Genomic DNA, 16001 nt, shown 5'->3' on the forward strand with positions numbered 1-16001 from the left:
TCGGCTCTTCTCTGATGACGTCAAACGCGCGAATGAAATAAATATAAAAGTATTGATTGTTTCATATAAACTGAAATATATTGATCGTGTTCGTGTTGAAGCTTCATATCGAACACACTGATTTACGTCATATTTATTAATGGTCACTGATCAGTTATAATCACTCTGATCGATCAGAGTGATCGGAGCAGTTTCCCTCCTCAGTCTTCTGATCAACAGAACAGAATCTGTTCAGTTCGATTAGAATTCAACCAGCGACTCGTGATTCAAATCTAAATCTAATCTAAATAATGAAACATAATTAATGAGTAATTAAAGGAGCTCGAGACCTCGCGCTCCGTCCTGGACCTCAGACTCGGACCCTGCGGGCGGTTCTGGACCTCAGACTCGGACCCTGCGGGCGGTTCTGGACCTCAGACTCGGACCCTGCGGGCGGTTCTGGACCGACTCGGACCCTGCTGGATCTCTGTCCTGACTGAACATCTGACAATAAATAAAAACATTAATTTTTCACTGAAATTAAAAAGTTTTTCTCAGACAGCTTCGTCTTAAATCCACAGATAAAAACGACCTGATCGGTCGAGCTGAGATATTTTACTGATCGATTATCGGACTGATAGAACATTAATATATAAATATAATATTCTTAATAACCGTTTTTTGTCGCAGGTGTTTGTTTTTTTCCTTTTTAAACAGAAATGTAAAAATGAACCTGCTGAGAGTTCATGTGAAGTCACGATGCGACAGATGGTTTTTTATATGAAATTGATTATTGAAAATGAAATAAATCATCAGATTAGTTCATAATAAATTATTGTTCAGTATTTCTGTGATGTGAAATTATTAGATTATTAGAACGTAATCTGTGACGTCACAATTGACAATTGTTGTTTACACAACAAACAAATAATTAACTAATCAAAACATTTTAATATTCACACACACAAATATGTGTGTGTGTGTGTGTGTGTGTGTGTGTGTGGTTAGGGTTATTAATCAATCAGAAACCATATTGATAAATTGATATTTCTGACGTCACTGATCCAGAGCAGCTCCAGCACCATCAAAATAAATATGTGTCATCAATAAGATGAAATCACTTTGACATCCAGCTGATCGGCAGAACCTTCTGGACGCTGTGGTGACCCGCTCCACAGGTTCTGATCCACTCTGAGTCATCAAGAATCCATCAATAATCCATCAATAATGATCCAACAGTCCCACTGAGGCTGCACGATGAAACTCAGCCGACGGCTCCGACAGTGTGGAGAGCCGAGTGATCAATGATCCAGTGAATTATCAGCTGATGTCATAAACAGACATGAAGTGACATCACAGATCACAGAACGAGCAGTTAGCTCCACCCACACCTCCAACATCAGCGACTCGACATCAACAGCTTCAGACCTCACCTGTTCACCTGTTCACCTGTTCACCTGTTCACCTGTGACAGGTTCAACGGTCTGTCTGTTTCCTGTTGTTGTGACATCATCCTTCAGCAGTGATGTCACTGATGATGTCGTGTCCTCAGTGAGCACCATCAGGCTCCAGGTGGAGTTAACGAGCTCTCGTGTGGAGGAACATGATTCTGTGTGTTCCAGGTGTGGTGAACACGGCCCCCACCCTCAGGGACCTGCTGCACCATCTGTTCACTGATAACCTGAGCCAGCCAGAGCGCTCGCTACACCCACAATACCCCCACCACCTCCACCCCTGCCACCACCTCCACCACCACCACCACCTCCACCATCACCACCTCCACCACCACCACCACCACCTCCACCCCTGCCACCACCACCACCACCACCTCCACCATCACCACCACCTCCACCACCACCACCACCTCCACCATCACCACCTCCATCACCACCACCTCCACCATCACCACCCCCACCACCTCCACCCCTGCCACCACCTCCACCACCACCATCACCATCACCATCACCACCTCCACCTCCACCATCACCACCTCCACCATCACCACCCCCACCACCTCCACCCCTGCCACCACCTCCACCACCACCATCACCATCACCATCACCACCACCACCTCCACCACCACCACCACCTCCACCATCACCACCTCCACCTCCACCATCACCACCTCCACCATCACCACCCTCACCACCTCCACCCCTGCTACCACCTCCACCACCACCACCCTCACCACCTCCACCCCTGCCACCACCTCCACCACCACCACCACCACCCTCCACCATCACCACCACCTCCACCACCACCTCCACCACCACCATCACCACCTCCACCATCACCACCCTCACCACCTCCACCCCTGCCACCACCTCCACCACCACCATCACCATCACCATCACCACCTCCATCACCACCACCTCCACCTCCACCATCACCACCTCCACCTCCACCACCACCACCATCACCACCTCCACCACCACCTCCACCTCCACCACCACCTCCCCCATCACCACCTCCACCTCCACCACCACCACCTCCCCCACCACCACCTCCACCCCCCCCACCTCCACCTCCCCCACCACCCACACCATCACCACCTCCACCACCACCACCTCCACCATCACCACCCCCACCACCTCCACCCCTGCCACCACCTCCACCACCACCATCACCATCACCACCTCCATCACCACCACCACCACCTTCACCATCACCACCTCCACCACCACCACCTCCACCATCACCATCACCACCTCCACCCCTGCCACCACCTCCACCACCACCACCACCTCCACCATCACCACCTCCACCTTCACCCCCACCTCCACCTCCACCATCTCCACCACAACCTCCACCTCCAGCTTAACCAACACCACCTCCACCCCCGACACCTCCTTCACCACCACCTCCACCATCACCACCTCCACCACCACCACCTCCACCTCCACCACCACCTCCACCCCTGCCACCACCTCCACCACCACCACCACCACCTCCACCACCACCACCTCCACCACCTCCACCACCTCCACCATCACCACCACCATCACCACCACCACCACCCCCACCACCACCATCACCACCCTGAGCTCTGTCTACACCCACTGACACTTCACCACCACCAGCAGCTTTAACCTGGAACGTAACTAAGTACAATTAATCAGAACAGTTACTCGAGTATTTCCATTTTGTGCAGCTTCATTCTTCTACACCTCAGAGGGAAATTTTGTTCTGTTTACTCAATTTAATTTGCGACAGCTTTAGTTACTTTACAGATTCCCTTCCTGTCCAGTGAAGTAACCAGAAGTCAGAAGAACCTGTACCGGTCTCAGTAGAACCCCTCCAGGTCTCAGTAGAACCTGTACCGGTGTCAGTAGAACCCCTCCAGGTCTCAGTAGAACCTGTCCTGGTGTCAGCAGAACCCCTCCAGGTCTCAGTAGAACCTGTCCTGGTGTCAGTATCAGGTGGTGAATAGAGCCACCTGTGGGCCTGCAGCTCCACCTGTTGCCTGGTCAGTGAACGCCTCCTGAGCGGCTGTGACTGATGTGGGCAGTACAAAGGTCCATTGACGTCTCCGTGTTGTGCAGCAGATTACACGGCGACATGTGTCGGGCTGAATGTCTTATCTGGCTGTACCCTCCTGCAGGCCTGAGATAAGGAGCGCCCGGGGAGCCTCCATTATGAGGAGCTGCCGGGCCACAGCGGCAGCTTCCTCCCTTTAAACACACCTTCATGCTTGAGTGGAAACATTGTGGAGCCGGGGCCCTGAACGCACCACGATCTGACAGTGTAATTCATTCCTGCAGCATCGCTGCTCACTCAGTGCAGTAATCAGCAGCCCGTGGGGTGCAGGAATAAAGTCACTGTTAATTGCTCTGTCTGCTTGAGCACGTTAATGACAACTTGTGTGAATCATGAGGTGAGTGGAGGGCGGAGGAGGAGCTCACCTGCTGGCTGCCTGTGATCATCTGATGGAGGAGATATAATCTGTTATCAGCTGGTCTCTCAGCTCGGGTGCTCACCTCTTCAAGTATTTATTCAGAGATAATCTCCTTTAATGATGTCTCACCTCTCCCCTCTGTCTGCTGTACACAGGCTTATGAACAGGTGTCCTCGCAGCACACACTCCACAAACACACTCACAACATATCAGAGATAATCCCAGGCAGCGCCGGGCTGACTGGATCTCAGCACCTCCACCGCTCACACTTTATTATTCTTACATTCATTTCACTCACAACGCTTTAATCTGAGAACAGAACGTTTCAATCGTCAGTGGTTCCATACAGCTCGCCTGCTGTGGTCCAAGTCTGCAAACAGAAGAGATCACAAACTGACGCGTTAGCTGCTAAGCTAACAGTGTTAGCGTCTAATAAAAACCTTTGTCTCTTCGCTGGTGATGAAGAAGATGACAAAGTGTTTCTTCTCCATCAACACGTTGACTGAGACGACAAACGAGGTTCCAGCTTTGGACAAAAAAAACACCACAATTTAAAAAGTTGAAGAAGCTCGAGATCCGAGATCACACTGGTTGATTCCTTCAGTCCAACAATCCTTCTGCAGTCCTTCAGCGTGGTCCAGTACACGTGTGCTAACAGGATGTGGTCACATGTGGCCCGATGATCAGGTCTCACCTGTACATGGAGCTGTCCAGGTGTGATGGTGACAGCAGGTTTCTCACTGCGTCAGAATAAAGACAAACTCTTCAGGTGAGTTGGGACGCTGCAGTCGGTCGAGGCCTCCTGAAAGATGGATGCTGCTGCCTGCTCTCCCTCCTGTGGGGGAGGAGGTGGAGGAGGAGGAGGTGGAGGTGGAGGAGGAGGAGGAGGAGGTGGAGGTGGAGGGGTGAGGCTGGGCTAAGTAATGACAAAATGAGCACCTTCAGTAGACTCTGGCAATGAAAAATCCTGCCCTCATCACCCGAGTCTTTTGTTCTGGATTTTATTAGCACTAGCTCGCTAAAATAACCTGTTAACACGAATCATAGTGCAGCAATAATAACCTCCTCAATCATATTTTAAAAGTCACGTCAAGGCGCCCGCCGTAATTCATCTCTATGCAAATATGTGTCTGTCAGCCCATTAGCGTGTTGCTACAGGGGTTTTATTAAAATGCATTCTCTCCGCTCGCTCCGTACTTATAAAACACGAGTCCTGTTGCACAAGAATTATAGCAACTATTAGCGTAGCGTATGGACGGCATGCACTCTGCAAATAAAAAGCAGCAGATAAAGTGGCGGGGTCAGCCGGCGGAGCAAACACTTAGGAGATGGCAGCGCAGGAATAGATTGAGGCCGGCCGCGTGACGTATCAAAGCCTGATTAGACATTCATTTGGGGTGGAGGCTGCCTGGCACCACCTGCTCCACCCACTCACAGTGGCATCAGTGCCAGCAGCGGCTCAGTCAGACTGTGAGGACGATAAAGTGCAGCAGGCCTCTAATGGAATTAAAACAATGGAGACGAGCTGCTGCATGTTACTGTGAATATATCATCATCTTCATCATCACCATCATCTTCATCGTTATTATCATCATCATCATCATCATCATCGTGAGCAGAGACGACAGATACTGTTAATATTATTATTAATAAAGCTGAATGTGTTTCAAACAGACATTTATTGGGTGTAACTTCACCATCATGTTGTTGTTGAACTTCTGAGATTTGTTGCTTCATTAACATTAAATTCTTTATGAAGCTTTTCTTACTGAGCCGGAGGATCCACAGCGCGGCCGGGCCTCTGTAAACCTGCGCCAGTCATTTCCTGTTTTATTGTGAAGTTCTCGTCTTCCTGTTGTCCCGTTGGTTCCTTTTCTTGTCTTGAGTTTGGGCCTGAACTCCTCACAGTATCTGGAGGGACTATTTTCAGCGGCGTATAAATCCACGTTTGCTGTTAGTGAGTCAGAATAAAGTGTCCTTTCTCTGTGACATACAGTGTGAACATGCAGCACGATGGAGTATCTGAGCAGCAGTACTGCAGTATAATGGAGTATCTGAGCAGCAGTACTGCAGTATAATGGAGTATCTGAGCAGCAGTACTGCAGTATAATAGAGTATCTGAGCAGCAGTACTGCAGTATAATGGAGTATCTGAGCAGCAGTACTGCAGTATAATAGAGTATCTGAGCAGCAGTACTGCAGTATAATGGAGTATCTGAGCAGCAGTACTGCAGTATAATAGAGTATCTGAGCAGCAGTACTGCAGTATAATAGAGTATCTGAGCAGCAGTACTGCAGTATAATGGAGTATCTGAGCAGCAGTACTGCAGTATAATGGAGTATCTGAGCAGCAGTACTGCAGTATAATGGAGTATCTGAGCAGCAGTACTGCAGTATAATGGAGTATCTGAGCAGCAGTACTGCAGTATAATAGAGTATCTGAGCAGCAGTACTGCAGTATAATGGAGTATCTGAGCAGCAGTACTGCAGTATGATGTTCAGGTCGTGGTTCTGATCGCAGGGCGCTTCACCTCCGCCGCGTGCTGCCCCGCCCTCCTGATTATCTGTCATCTGACGGTTTATCAAAGTCAGAGCGCCGCGTCACGCCCGCGTGGACGGAGGATTTTTCTACTTTATGGAGTCATTAATTTCCCGTGGATCATTAGCCTCCACACACATCTCTGTTTTGACGAATGCAGCTGGTGGATTCTGCACACAATGTGCTCCCTCCTCCTCCTCCTCCTCCTCCTCCTCCTCCTCCTCCTCCTCCTCATGATAAACAGGAGAGCCCATCACATTACACAAATGTGTGTGAGGGCGTCCGTCACTCCATTACAGAGAGGAGGCTCACTTACTGCGGAGCGCCGCGACACGCCGGAGCGTCGGAGGGAAACAGCATCAAGTAAAACGATGTTGAGAGAAGAAGAATGAAGCTCGGCTCGTCATCCTTCACAGGAAGTGTCTGTCAGGACGCCACGTGATGTCACAGCGGCGTGTACCGGCCGTCTGTTGGAAGAGGTGAAGGAGTGGACCGGAACTGTTCTCTGGACCGGTCCACTGTGACCCTGAGGACCGAACAGAGTCACAATAACTTCAGTCTTCTTTAAATGATGCTGAAGACAAACAACAGTCCAAAGTGTCTCGGTCCGACCGGTTCTGGTTCTGGTCACTAACATGTGTGTGAAAAGAGAAAATGTCACTGAGTGTAGAATGTTTGTGAGATCTCTGAGAGACGTGTTGAATCATCGGGTCGGGTCAGAGAAACGAAACATCATCAGACTGCAGTCAGCTGACCGGCAGCCATGTTGTCTGTGACACCTCCACCCTCCCCTCCACCTCCTGATGGTGCCGCTGGCTAACTGCTCCTCTGCTTCATCACAACAGACAGAACTGATTCTGGTGGTTGTGTGATTTGTGCGGACTGAGCCTTTAACACAGAGTGTTTCAGAGGTCGTGGTGTAACTTTAACAGAACCGGCGTATTGACATGTGATCGGATTCTTTGTGTGTGTTGAAGCTCGGTTCCCGTTTTTTCGGTGACCTTGTCTCCGCCGGCTCTGATCCGACCTGCCGGCCCGTTGTTTGGTTTATTGAGTGACCGCAGACGCGCTGCTGGGCCTCCGCGGGCTCAAATGGGTTTTCATTTTTTATTGGCAGGCGGCTGACGGCTTGTTCTGTCCAGCTCTTTACACTTTAACAGCTCCACCAATCGGAACGTGTTTTACTGGCTCCTGTAAAATCAAAGCAGATGAAATAAAGTCTGCGCTCAGCAGAAACAAGCCCGAGTTCTGGTCCAACGTGTGTGTGTGTGTGTGTGTGTGTGTGTGACACTGATTCATCCTCGTTAACGTCATTAACAAGTCAGACAGGCCAGCAGAGCCGTGGCTACTGTGACAGAGCTGCACACATCCAGACAGACATCTGACCCGCTGGTTCTGGTCCTCCGGTACGGAGCTGGACCAGATCTGATCTCAACAGCGTGGGTCACTTCAGTGGGTCTCTGGAGGTTGTTGGTTCTGGTGTAGAAGACGGTTTGTTGCAGTTTGTCGTCTGACACAGAGACACTTAAGAGTTCAGACGGTGACGATGTATCATCTGGACCTTCAGGAGCTGAACATCAGAACCGGTTCTGTCTGAATGATAACATCACATCACACAGGTTCAATCAGCTTCTTGTCACACATTCACTGGATTAAAGTGGATCATCTGTCAGTCAGAGCCCGTGTGCACTCAGTGACAGTGGTCCAGAGATGAGCCAGAACCAGACCAGAGTCCACAGACGCTGGGTGACCTCCGGTGACCCGGCGGTCTGAGTGCTCGGGCCAGCAGGACGTCACCTCCTGAGCTGCGGCACTATTTCTGCTCTCTGACAGACAGTCTGACAGTAAAGAAGTGTATGAAGGGTGAGGAGGAGGGAGAGCCCGGTCACCCGCTGAACTTCAGAACCTCTTCCCATCGATTATGGAAATCTCCCCGGCGCTGACCCGAGCTATGATGAGTCTTAAGTATCGATTAAATACTGCGAGGAGAACACTTTGGTGAGCTGAGACGCTGGTTGGATCAGCTGCTCACAACAACACTTCTGTCCAACTTGTTGTGGAGAAATTAAATTAACTCTGCTTCCATCTTAATGCTGATGTGCAGCCACCTCGGGAGGGGCGTGGCCTCTGACCTCTGACCTCTGACCTCTGAGCCGGGGAGCGTCTGGTTCCCCCGGCACTTAGGGTGCGGTGTGATTCAACACAGACACATCAAATCCTGTGATCAATACATGAGTCTGCCTTCATGAGCAGCTCAGAGGAAGAAGTGATATTAGTGAGATGAAGTGGAAGGAACGACTCTGTGACGTGAACGTAACGTGTGCTGAGTCCAGGACCCTGCCGTCGAATTTTAGCCACTGAGAAACAGGAAAGCAAAGCAACCGTTTCCATTAAAAAACAATTTACTTTGGTTCGTAGCTCGTCTTCACTGATTCCTGTCGTTCTCTCCTGTTGTTCTCGGCTAGCTGTCTTTAGCTGTTAGCTGTTAGCTGTTAGCTGTTGTGTTGAAAGTACAGATAATCATGAAGTTGCAGCTCTGTATTTGCCTTGAACTACAGTGTTATGTTGAAGGAGGAGCTGAGAACTGTGTGTTACATGATTCACAGCTGAACGACGTACCGGAAACGCGACTGAACGAACAAACGAACTACATGAACGAGTCTTCCTGTCGAACTGACCGACGGGAACTGAATCTGGACATCGAACAGTGACATCCACCTCTAGTGAGATGAGGTCACACCTCCTCACTGGGCCACGCCTCACCACACGACCACGCCTCCTCACTAGGCCACGCCTCCTCGTGAGACCACGCCTCATCGTGAAGGACTCGCCTTCACAGACCACAGAGGCCGAGTCCTTCAGAGGACGCAGACCTGAACTGAGACTCAGACTGAGACACAGGACGGCTCGTTCCTCTCACAGCCAATCAGAGTGTGAGGACGGCCTCTGGTGAAGGCTGAGAGGTGCAGAATGTTCTGATTCCTTCAGCTGAACAGAACCGACAGTCGGACACAGACTCTGCTCTGTTCACATTTCTCTGCTCGCTTTGCTTCTTTCTCATTGAGGAAAATTGTGCAGCCTGGTTCTGGTTCTGTGTGTGTGTGTGTGTGTGTGTATCGATCTTTAATGATGTCATTTAAAGGCGGTTCTGTTGGGCTCGTCCGTCTCCTTGTTGATCATTGAATTATAAATTCTTCTTCTGTCTTTAAGACGCTGCAGTAATCTGATTACTAATCCTCCGGATGCGGTTCTGGTCCGATCACTCCATGTTTCACTCTTTATTCTTGGTGACTTCTGACCCGTTTTTATCTCTGAAGCTCAAACAGTCCAACAGACTCTGGATCGACCGGACGGGCCTTCACCCGTGTAACGTTGAGCAGAGGTGCATGATGGGAAGTCCTGACTGAGAAGGAGTGACACTTTAACACTGAACACTGCTGCGAGACCAACTGGTACAAATTAGTGTTGTTCCACTTGATAAGATTACAGAGGGGCCCGGCGGGTCATCAGAGGGGCCCGGCGGGTCATCAGAGGGGCCCGGCGGGCCATCAGAGGGCCCGGGCGGGTCATCAGAGGGGCCCGGCGGGTCATCAGAGGGGTCCGGCGGGTCATCAGAGGGGTCCGGCGGGTCATCAGAGGGGCCCGGCGGGTCATCAGAGGGGTCCGGCGGGCCATCAGAGGGGGGCGGGAGTGGGCGGGGCCAGAGGAACAAAGACCTCTGCCAGTCGCTGTCGGGTCAGAACCTCACTGCAGGAAGAAGTTCTGAGGTTTAACAACTAAGTCAATCAGCAGAAAATCAATCAATGATTTTAGAATTGATTATCAACTGAGCAGAAACCACAAACAGCCTCAGTGTCCTGGTTCCCATGGTGATAGTCTCCGCCTCCATACTGTTTCAAGTTAAATAAACATTAAGTTGATTAATCCACATTAATGACTGATGTGGAGAACTTATGAACATAACAACTAATTATTAATCAAATAATAAAACACATTTAAATCAAATAATAATTATGATGATAAAGCATTTTATTTAATTATGTAAGAACAGCGCTACAAACACAGACAGTATTGATCCCGATGTTACGGTGAACTGTTCAACCAATGAGGAGCTGATACGCCCGTCCTGTGACCTACAACAGCCAATGAGTGATCAGCAGGAGACTCGCTCTGCTTCCTCGTCTCACCTCGGTCAGATGATTGACACATCATGCAGCCAATGAGGCGTCATTCTCAGTGTGACTGGTGGAGACGATGTCTCTGTAGTCTGATGTGTTTTCAGTGCTCAGCTCTCGTCTCTATCAGAACAACGTGTGAATTTAACTTCAACCAGTTTAACACTCATGTTTCTCTCAGACGCAGTTTTAAAGTCACACAATGATATTTTGTTTTTCCTCAGAAAAACATGTGAAGCGTTCATATGCAGTGAGGCCGTGTGAGGTGGACCGGTTCTGTTCTGTTCTGTTACATCGAGGTGAGAAAGATGAATAAACATTTCAGTTTGTTTGAACTCCTTCAGATTAATAATTACATTAAAGATTAATGTTTGGGATCATTTTACAAACAGAGCTTACAGATGAATTAACATCTGGATGACTTCTCCAGTTCCATCAGGTAAACGACGCCATTGCCTTGTTCTCACACACACACACACACACACACACACACACACACACGCACGCATGCACGCACACACACATTGATTTGTCAGCAGATAATCAGAATCAATCCATGGATCAGCTGATCGGCCCAGAGCAGCATGTGCTGGTCGATAGTCGTTCCGGGCCTGAGATAACTGATGTGACTGAATAATTCAGTTTGGTGAAGACGGGCCGGTGTTGGTCCGGACGCTGGCGCTGCCTCCCTGCAGATTCTAATGGGTCTATAAAGTGAGGTGACCTCACGCTCCCTCTCATTTACAGCCAATGACTCTAAGTGTGTCTAATCCAATCCTCAGGTATTTATGGAGAGAGAAGTGCTCGCCGCTCTGAGTAAATTGAAATCGCCGGCCTCCCGTGGGACCTGGTCTCAGCCCGGGTCCGACATCATGAGAGTGGACCTGAGACCCGAGTGGACCACATCACACTTACTGAGGAATATGAGCATATTTACACATCACTGATTACATTCATTCATCTATAAAGACGCCTGCTGACAGAGTTCTGCTGAGGTTCTACTGGGAGTCACTGAAACATGTTCAGTCCAGAAACACTGTGAAGTCAGATTACCTGAAACATCCTGATCCAGTCTGTGGGTTTAAACTGAAACACTTCAGGGTCCATCCCTGTCAGCTCAACCAGAACCCAGAACTTCCCTCTGAAGTTCTTCTCCTGTATGTTCTTTATTTAGAAGAGGACCAGATGTGTAACTGTGAGGTCAGAGGTCAGGAGTCGTGCTGCATGAATAAATACTGTGATGTCACACACACACACACACACACACATGCACACATGAAACACATAGCTCATTACCAACGACACACTTTAACCCTGCGGACGCACCATCAATCACATCCTGATAAATGGATTTGATCGGCCTTTGTTCAGGACGTGTTCTAATGCAGAAAGATGAATTCTGATGTGAAAATCAATAGAGGAGGTTCTGTAGAGACGTGTCAGCGTTTAGTGTTATGGATCCGACTGACACTGAAGCAGCTGCTGTTTTAAGATGAAAACGTTGGAGTTCTGTCAATCGATTAACGGCCCACTTCTTTCACCATCGTCCCTCTTCACACCACATCCGTCTTCTCCAGTGCGCTTAATGGCTGATGTCCAGTCCAGAGACTCTAATGACGCGTCTAAATCACACCGACCCGGTTACTGACGATCACAGCCGCACAGCAGCTTCATACGCCTGAAAGGACCGGGTCACCTTAGAAGGACCGGGTCACTTTAGAAGGACCGGGTCACCTTAGAAGGTCCGGGTCACCTTAGAAGGTCCGGGTCACTTTAGAAGGACCAGGTCATCTTGAACCAGTGAGTCAGTTCTGCTGTGAACTGTCAGGAAATAGTAAAATAATAATCTTAAATATGACAGAGGACAAACATCTTTTAATATAATAAACTTTGATAATATTTGTGCAGATATGTTGAAACTTGTCGTTTCTTTAGGAACAAACTTTAACTTTCCGTTGTGACATCTGTGTTCTGATGACCCGTTATGTTCTGGGACAGAAACCATCGTGTTCTGGTTTGAAGCACCTGGTTCTGTCCTAGGATGAAGGTTCTCGTGTGTTTTAGGCACAACGTCATGTTTTCTGTTGTCCTGTTTTTTGCCTAAAACATCTAGTTCTGGTTCTGGTTCATGAGCCCGGCTGGATCAGTTCCTGTCGTCAAACACGGGCTCAAACAACAGTGTCTGTAAGCTCCGCCTCCGGACAGTCAGCTGATGTGAATGTGACACCAGACACGAAACGTACATTTTTGAACATCTCTGTGTTTTGTAGAAACGTAGAATATGAGCGTTTTATTGATGGTCTGACTGGTTCTGTGTGTTTGTCTGAAGCCACAGCAGACGACTGATCACTGAGACAATAATCATCAGATGGATCATCAGATGGATCATCAGATGGATCAACACTCAGCTGCAGCTCAGTCTCCTCTGTATCGATCTGCGAGCCTACATCCTGCTTCCTGTTCAGGTGGCTGTGACATCATCGCTGGATAGCAGCAGTCAGTCAGCAGCGTCGGGCGCTGAGAGGTTCCTTCCTGTCAGATGATTTGAGGGATGCAGACATTTGGATGGAGACATTAATGGTCCAGAACCTCCCGCTGCTGCTTATTGTTTTATAAAGCGGGCCACAGACAGACAGTCCGATCTCAGATTGATGATCCTGCTGCTCTCCATTGATCGTGCTGCTGCTCGCTCTCCCGTCAGCTGCTGGAAACACAAACACAAACACTTTGACTCCTATTTGTGTTTATTCTTCTCTCCATGAAGAGCCGAAGAATTGTTTTTTATTAATTTCATGGATTATTTGCTCATTATGCATTAATCATGGCGCCCCATCTGGAAGGTGCAGGCGTGACTGTGTGAGAAACAGCCATTCTGATCTCAATTAGATTGTGCCTCTGCTCGCCGTCTACCCATAAATCACTTCTCCAAAGTGAAATTAACAGTTACTGGAGCGCATTAATATCCCGAGTCAGGCATGAGGAGGATGCAGCGACTGGAACCAGCCATCTCTCACAGCGGCGCCGCCCAGAACATCATTCTGTTTGTGAGATATCAACATTATATATATATACACACACACACACACACACACACACACACACACACACACACGTACAGTAATTAAAATCTGAGTTTCAATAAAGAACTCGACTGATCGCTGGTATCAGCTGGATCAGAACCACAGCTGGAGATCATAAATCTGTGACGACGTTCAGATATTTTGTTTTTGGATCGACGATAAAAACAAAACCTGTAAACAAATCAAATATTTTAATACAACAGAAAATAACTCCTCAATTCTTCATTAAAATGATTCAGTGATTTAATATGAATTGAAAAATAAATATTTACAAAAACATGGAAATTACATTTAAATGTGTTCAAATGCTCTTATAATGTTATAATACAGATAATCTGGTTTAAATAATCTGGTTTAATTGATCTGGTTTAAATAATTTGGTTTAAATAATCTGGTTTAAATAATCTGGTTTAATTAATCTGGTTTCAATAATCTGGTTTCAATAATCTGGTTTAATTAATCTGGTTTAAATAATCTGGTTGAAACTACAGAAGCTGATTTGAATCGTGTTTATTTCACAGTCAAAGTTAAACATCTTGTGCATTTAATAATTTCTAATGTGGTGAAATAATAAATCACTGGTTCTGTCTTTCTCTCGGTCGCCGGATCGGACCGTGAACTGGAGCAGGAGCGGTTCTGTGCTCTCTCAGAACCACAGCTGTCAGTCAGAGCCCGGAGACGTCACCTGGTGAGGGGCGGAGCTCAGGGGAGCAGACTGTGTGATGTCACAGAGAGGAGTGGGGGGTACACTAGGGAGGTAAAGGGCGTAAAGATGGAGCTGGAGATAGATCGTGGGGCCGTTCAAATCCTTAAACTCTGATGATTCCTGCTCTTACATCTGTCAGGAGGGAGGGAGGAGGAGGAGGGGGGAGGAGGGAGGAGGAGGGAGGGGGAGGAGGAGGAGGAGGTAGGGGGGAGGAGGAGGTGGAGGGAGGGGGGAGGTGGGAGGAGGGAGGGGGAGGAGGAGGGAGGAGGGAGGGGGAGGAGGGAGGGGGAGGAGGGGGAGGAGGAGGGGGAGGAGGAGGGGGAGGAGGAGGGGGAGGAGGGGGAGGAGGAGGAGGAGGGAGGGGGGAGGAGGAGGGAGGAGGGAGGGGGGAGGAGGAGGAGGGGGAGGAGGAGGGGGGGGAGGAGGGAGGGGGTTCCATACATAATTGATGACATCATTTCAACAACACTATCGACTAAACAAATGCATAAATCACGCAGGCGAGTCAATAGACATGGCAACATTTAATCATGTTCTAAATAATGACTACAATTCCCATAATGCACTAATGATTCTCAGCTGCTGATCTGAATGAACGTGCTGTCACAGCGAGATGAGACTGGATCAAAGAGGAGCCACTGGATCTTATTAAGAAGAACGAGATGTTTTAAACCCAAACCCGATCTTCTTCTAACTCTAACAAAGTCCATTTGGTTCTGAAACCTGCCAGCTTCCACATGTGTGAGCGTGAAACCACTGGGGATTTCCCAGCCTTGTTGGAAGAGACCAGCTATTTCAGTCAGATGATGTTTTCATGACCCTAAACAAGTTCTTTTGTGCCTCAACAGAACCAGACCGTACACAACAGAACCGGACCATAAGCACAGAGTTCCAGTTTCATCGGATGAATTAGAACCTGCAGGTGAAGAGAAACCCACTCTGAGCATGAAGAAACGTAGCGTTGCATCAGAAGCAGCAGCCGTCCTGTCGTCTCGGAGGACGTCACAAACATGGATGGAGATTTATCGGTTAACCAGCGTCAGTATCACTCTGAGGGTAAAGCCCGTTTGATGAGCCCATCTCCTGCTGACACGTCGCAGAGACTCCAGGGAATCTCCTCTCCAAACAGTGCTTCCATCCAGCCGGGTCGCAGGTTAATGACTTTGTGTTTACCATCCAACGGGCTCTTTGATAACACGCCGCCGTCCCCTCCCTCCGTGTTTCCACCGCCGAGGACGACCGAGAGGCTCGTGTAGCAACAGGAAGCCAGGAATGTGACGCCACACACAAGGCTTTGTGGGAGAACAAGCGGGCCGGCCCGGAGAGTGAGAACCACTAATATTTATTCATGATAGAGAGAAAGTAGTGGTTTGTTGGCACAGGCTACTTCATTTACATTCTCTTATAGACTGTCGGCTCGGCGTGGGAGCTCTGTCTATCTCCGAACAGATGAACCTGTCCTGCTCACTCCTCTCTGCTGTCAGACAGTCATGTTGCCTCACCAGAAAACTCCTCACAGCTCCCACAGAACCCTCCCGCTGGGTCCACGCTCGGGTCGGCTCTCAAGTGATGCCTCAATGAACATGGAAACACCTGAAGTCACCTGAAGTCACCGTCCATCAGAATCA

This window comes from Acanthopagrus latus, chromosome 12, assembly GCF_904848185.1.
Source record: "Acanthopagrus latus isolate v.2019 chromosome 12, fAcaLat1.1, whole genome shotgun sequence".
Lineage (NCBI taxonomy): Eukaryota > Metazoa > Chordata > Actinopteri > Spariformes > Sparidae > Acanthopagrus > Acanthopagrus latus.